This window comes from Balaenoptera acutorostrata, chromosome X (genome assembly GCF_949987535.1).
Source record: "Balaenoptera acutorostrata chromosome X, mBalAcu1.1, whole genome shotgun sequence".
In the NCBI taxonomy this organism is placed as follows: domain Eukaryota; kingdom Metazoa; phylum Chordata; class Mammalia; order Artiodactyla; family Balaenopteridae; genus Balaenoptera; species Balaenoptera acutorostrata.
This window is the reverse complement of record NC_080085.1, coordinates 45,863,265-45,869,829: the sequence shown is the minus strand read 5'-3', so window position 1 is coordinate 45,869,829 and position 6,565 is coordinate 45,863,265. Positions and strand designations below refer to the sequence as shown.

The 6,565-nt window shown below is 38.6% G+C and overlaps 1 pseudogene; it reads left to right on the top strand.

Annotated features, from left to right (window-relative positions):
- Positions 1 to 238: 238 nt before the first annotated feature.
- Positions 239 to 1,982, top strand: LOC114235754 (serine/threonine-protein kinase D1-like; annotated as a pseudogene).
- The last annotated feature ends 4,583 nt before the right edge of the window (positions 1,983 to 6,565 follow it).

Genomic DNA, 6,565 nt, shown 5'->3' with positions numbered 1-6,565 from the left:
CTCATTTATAAAAGAAAAGCAACAATACCTGCTGGCAGATACTTGTAATGACTAAATAGGTTAACATCTATGTAGGTACATCACACAGAGATTGGCCCACAGTAAATGTTTAATAATTTTCTTATCGCTAGGTTATTACCCCTTAGACACAACATCTCTAATTATTCTCCTTCCCTGCCATGCTCAGTGCTACTGCTACACTGCATTCCCACACATGTCAAATGTGGTGTGACGCTGGATGGTCATGCATGCCAGGTATGAGTTTCTGCCACAGAACTCACTTATTGGCAGTACAAGAGGTGAATTAACCCATAAAGAAAATGGCTTTTTTTAAAAAATGACTTTATATAAACGTTTCCACCTTTGCAATATAGAAGCACTAAGGACAACCCAGGAAGGACAAGCCTAGAGCCTTTTTATTTAAGGTTTCCTTGAGATTTAGAGCCTGCCTTTTCAAATCAAACAATCATGAATTCCTACTCTTCTCAGGAGAACACTGTTGTCCACTGTTTCTTTTTTTTCCAGATGGAACTACTGATAGCTTCACTTTATTTTGAAATGCAGCAAAAAATGATGGATCAACAAATGGAGAAATGGATATTTGATAAGTACTGTAAAATGTTAATTGCATAACATAGATGGTAGATATATAGATATTCACTGCAAAATTCTTTCAATTACTTTTTTGGTGGTAAAGGGGGTCAAAGGTAAGGTAAAATGTATTTCTTACTGCAGATCATAATTAAATATATATATATTACGTAAATACTTCTTAAAATTTTCATTTTTAAAGTATTTTTAATGGAAAAAATATGTTGTTGATGTACAATATAATATTAGTTTCTGGTGTACAGCATAGTGACTCAGTATTTTTACAGCTTATACTACATTAAAATTTATTAAAAGAGGCTCTTTGGTGGGGCTGATGGCAGACTCCGGGAGGGCTCACACCAATGAGTACTTCCCAGAAATTCTGCTGCCAGTGTCCTTGTCCCTGCGGTGAGCCACTGCCTCCCTCTGCCTCTGCAGGAGACACCCCCCCCCAACACTAGCAGGAAAACGTCGTAAAACAGGAAGAGATGTAGCTATTAAGATCATTGACAAGTTAAGATTTCCAACAAAACAAGAAAGCCAGCTTCGTAATGAGGTTGCAATTCTTCAGAACCTTCATCACCCTGGTATTGTAAACTTGGAGTGTATGTTTGAGATGACTGAAAGAGTGTTTGTAGTTATGGAAAAACTCCATGGAGACATGCTTGAGATGATCTTGTCAAGTGAAAAGGGCAGGTTGCCAGAGCACATAATGAAGTTTTTAATTACTCAGATACTTGTAGCTTTGGGTCATCCACACTTTAAAATTATTGTTCACTGTGACCTTAAACCAGAAAACGTGTTGCTAGCATGAGTTGATCCTTTCCCTCAGGTGAACCTTTGTGATTTTGGTTTTGCCCGGATCATTGGAGAGAAGTCTTTCCGGAGGTCAGTGGTACCACAGCTTACCTGGCTCCTGAAGTTCTAAGGAACAAGGACTATAATCGCTCTCTAGACATGTGGTCTGTTGGGGTCATCATCTATGCAAGCCCAAGTGGCACATTCCCATTTAATGAAGATGAGGACACACACGACCAAATCCAGATTGAAGCTTTCATGTATCCACCGAATCCCTGGAAGGAAATCTCTCACGAAGCCATTGATCTTATCAATAACTTGCTGAAAGTAAAAATGAGAAAGTGCTATAGAGTGGATAAGACCTTGAGTCACCCTTGAATACAGGGTGGTTAGATTTATAAGAGCTGGAATGCAAAATCGGGGAATGCTACGTCACCCACGAGAGTGATGACTCGAGGTGGGAGCAGTACGCAGGCGAGCAGGGACTGCAGCACCCCGCACACCTGATCAATCCAAGCACTAGCCACACTGACAGTCCTGAGACCGAAGAAACAGAGATGAAAGCCCTCAGTGAGCATGTCAGCATGCTCTGAGTTCCATCCCTTAAAATCTATCAAAACACTGTGGAATTAATAAATACGTACGGCCAGGGCTTCCCTGGTGGCGCAGTGGTTGGGAATCTGCCTGCCGATGCAGGGAACGCGGGTTCGGGCCCTGGTGTGGGAGGATCCCTCATGCCGCGGAGCGGCTGGGCCCGTGAGCCACGGCTGCTGAGCCTGAGCGTCTGGAGCCTCTGCTCCGCAACGGGAGAGGCCGCGATGGTGACAGGCCCGCGCGCCGCGATGAAGAGTGGCCCCCGCTCGCCGCAACTGGGGAGAGCCCTCGCACAGAAACGAAGACCCAACACAGCCAAAAATAAACATAATAAATAAATAATACGTACGGCCAGGTTTAACATTTGCCTTGCCATTATTTTCTTTTTATTTATTTATTTGTTTGTTTGTTTGTTTATTTATGGCTGCATTGGGTCTTCATTGCTGTGCGCGGGCTTTCTCTAGTTGCAGTGAGCGGGGGCTACTCTTCATTTGTGCGCAGGCTTCTCATTGAGGTGGCTTCTCTTGTTGTGGAGAACGGGCTCTAGGAACCTGGGCTTCAGCAGTTGTGGCACACTGGTTTAGTTGCTCCAAGGCATGTGGGATCTTCCTGGACCAGGACTCGAACCCATGTCCCCTGCACTGGCAGGCGATTCTTATCCACTGCGCCACCAGGGAAGTCACTGCCATTATTTTCCGTCAGATGAGAACAAAGCCGTTAAACTTTTAGCACTGTTGATGTATCTGAGTTGCCAAGACAAATTAACAGAAACATTTGTATTTTGTGTGACCAACTGTGTTGTATTAACAAAAGTTCCCTGAAACACTAAACTTGTTATTGTGAATGACTCATGTTATATTTAATGCATTAAACCTTTCTCCACTGTGCCTTTGCAAATTGGTGTTTTTCTTACTGGAACCTCAATTTGATGAGAGCCTACAGAAGCTGTCCACGAAATAGTACTGTTCTGTGTGTCCCATTGGTGTTGTCACTATAAGCAAACTCTTGAAGAGCAGATTATTAACAGTGTTCTATGAACAACTCCAAAAGTCATGTGGAAATAACGAATGATGGGGGCTGGGGGGATCAGGGGATGGATATGCAATCCTAAGACACAAATGCATGAAAGAGTTTTACTGTATAGTTTCAAATCCTTGCCCGCCTGGTGTGCCTCAGCATATTTAAACTCAAGTAAATGGGCCTAGGTGCACCTATTACTTTTAAGCCTAAATGCCTCAGAAATGTAACTGCCGTGTATAGAACAGGCATATTTCCCCCTTTCTTGCAATACTCTGCTGTACTATAGAAAATCAGCAGCTAAGCAACCTTTTGCCTTTGTGTATTTTTCAACAATAACAAATAAATACACGTGTCAAAAAATTTATTACAAGATAATGGCTATAATTCCCTGTGTTATTATACATTACATCTTTGTTGCTTATCTATTTTATAAACATTAGTTTGTATCTCTTAATCCCATACCGGTAATTTGCCCCTCCCCTTTTCCTCCCCCCTTTGGTAACCACAAGTTTGTTGTCTATATCTGTGAGTCTGTTTCTGTTTTGCATATATACTCATTTGTATTTTTTTTTTAGATTCCACATGTAAGTGATAACATACAGTATTACTCTTTCTCTGTCTGAGTTATTCACTAAGCATAATATTCTCTAGGCCCTTATATGTTGCTGCAAATAACAGAATTTCATTCTTATTTATGGCTAATATTCCACTATATATACTATAGATAGATAGACAGATAGATAGATAGATAGGTAGAGATATATATATAGTCACCACTAGTTTCTTCTCTATATCTGTGAGTCTGCTAGTCTGTTGTACTTTTTAAGATTCCACATATAAGTGATATCATACAGTATTTATCTTTCACCATCTGACTTATTTCACTTAGCATAATGCCCTCCAAGTCCATCCATGTTGTTGCAAATGGTAAAATTTTGTTCTTTTTTATGGCTGAGTAGTATTCCATTATATATACACATACCACATCTTCTTTATCCATTCATCTGTTGATGGACACTTAGGTTGTTTCCATGTCTTGACTATTGTAAATAATGCTGTTATGAACACTGGAGTGCATGTATCTTTTCAAATTAGTGTTTTTGTTTGTTTGTTTTTTCAGATATATACTCAGGAGTGGAATTGCTAGGTCATATGGTAGTTCTATTTTTAGTTTTTTGAGAAACCTCCATACTGTTTTCCACAGTGGCTGCACCCATTTCCATTCCTACCAACAGTGTACAAGGGTTCCCTTCTCTCCATATCCTCTCCAACATTTTTTATTTGTAGACTTTTTATTATAGCCATTTGACAGGTGTGAGGTGATATCTCATTGATATTTTGATTTACATTTGTTTAGTAATTAATAATGTTGTGTATCTTTTCATGTACCTATTAGACATCTGTATTTCTTCTTTGGAAAAATGTCTATTCAGGTGTTCTGCCCATTTTTTTAATTGGGATTTTTAAAATTAAATTGTATGTACTGTTTATATATTTTGAATGTTAACCCCCTGCTGGTCATATCCTTTTCAAATATTTTCTCCCACTCCTTAGGCTGTCTTTTGTTTTGCCAATAGTTTCCTTTGCTGTGCAAAAGCTTTTAAGGGAATCCCCATAAGGCTATCAGCTTTTTTTTGTGCAAGAACTTTGCAGGTATGATATATTCAAAGTGCTGAAAGGGAAAAACCTGCAACCTAGGATACTCTACCCAGCAAGATTATCACTCAGAATAGAGGGAGACTTAAAGCACTTCTCAGAGAAACAAAAACAATCACTATTGTTTTCTTACAGAACTATATTTTTGGTTCTCTAGTACTATTTGTTTATCTGTCTCTTTGCCAATCTTCCAGTTTATTGGTACATTACCAACCCACCTGTCCACTTTGATGAGTAATCAGGGACTTTCTGGACAAGGGAGATTGAACCGCTGAAGGCAGCAAAACAAAACTGTGGTTCAGAAACAACTTGGAAATGTGCCCACATTGACTGCTAGAAGTCAGGCTGTTCCTTAACTGTTTCTAGTAGCCACCAGAAGTAGATTCCATTAACTCCTTGCTGAGGGACACACTTTGTGTGCAGAATGAGTTTTTCCTGATACTTCCTCTCAGAAATCATTCTTGATCTTTAAGGCAGCTCATTTATAATTTCATTTGTTCCTAGTCAGCTCCCTACTGTAACTGTTCTAAACTCTCACTAAGCCCTTACACCATCTAGTTCCCTCACTCTCAACAGACAACTTCACAGGGGAAATATTGCTCACTGGGAATTGAACCACAATGCCCCCATACAAATTTATCTATGTATGTGATGCAGTATGTGTATTGGAAATGTCATGGATTTTGGAGTTAGACATAATTGGATTTTAGCCCTGGTTCTGTCATTTGCTACCTGTATTATTCCTGGCAAATTACTTAGACTATGAATCTTTCATTATTTAAAAATAATGGGCCTGGCAATATGTACTACACAAGATTTTTTTTTGTGAGAATTAAACTGTAAGCAGCTCTTTGCAGGAAACGACCCTTAGCAGGAAACCCCTTTTATTGTCAATTTAAGCAAAGCTACACTGTAACTAACTTTTAAATAAGGCACTCCCATGCTCTACACATCTTCAGCCCTTTCACACCTTTCAAATCTTTTGATCACACAATACCTTGCCTAACCTGTTGGTTATCTCCATAGATCAAAGAAGTATAAAGGAAAAATAAGTAATTAACAGGTGACCAGATCTATTCCCTATGTTTCCCTTCAGTAATCTCACAAGCAAACTCTGTGAACAAACTGTGTGAAAAAGATAGCATCTAAACAAAGATCACAAAAAGTCGACAAGCCTGCATGCAGTGGGGAATGGCGATGAATCTGACCTCCTATCTCAATGGTTAACAGAAATTACTTCCTTTTTTCCCTTTAAAAGCTTTCATGGCCAAACAGAATGTTCAGAGTTGTTTTTTGAGGAAACTGAGTCCACCGTCTCCTGAGATTGCTGGTATTTTGATTAAAAGCAATTTTCCTTTCTACCAACAACTGCCTCTCAGGTATTAATTTTCAAGTGGCACACAGCTGGACCTGAGTTTTGGTAACAAAATGAAAATGATGTTAAGTGAAAATAATTAGGATAGGGCCTAATGTGAGCATTCATTCAATAAATGCTATTCTCCCAAAATTGGGTCTATGCATAGATGCTTTAAATATGTTGACTTATACTTTGTACCATCCCTATGAGGTAAGGTACACTCAAAAGTACTGTAGATCAATATTAGTTAAATTCTAAAATATGAAAAAATAATCCACAGGGGGTAGGAAAATACACAGAGGAACAAAAACAGAATGAACAAACAGAAAATAAAGAAATAAAATGTCAAACTTATGACAACATATCAATAATTACATTAAATATAAATGGTAGCAATATATTAATTAAAAGGTAGAGATAAGAAGAATTGGTCAAAAAGCATTGTCCAACTATATGTCTCTACATCAAATTCAGTTCATAATATAATAATATATGCAGGTTAAAAGTGAAAGAATAATCAATATATCATGGAAAGATTAATCAAAAGAA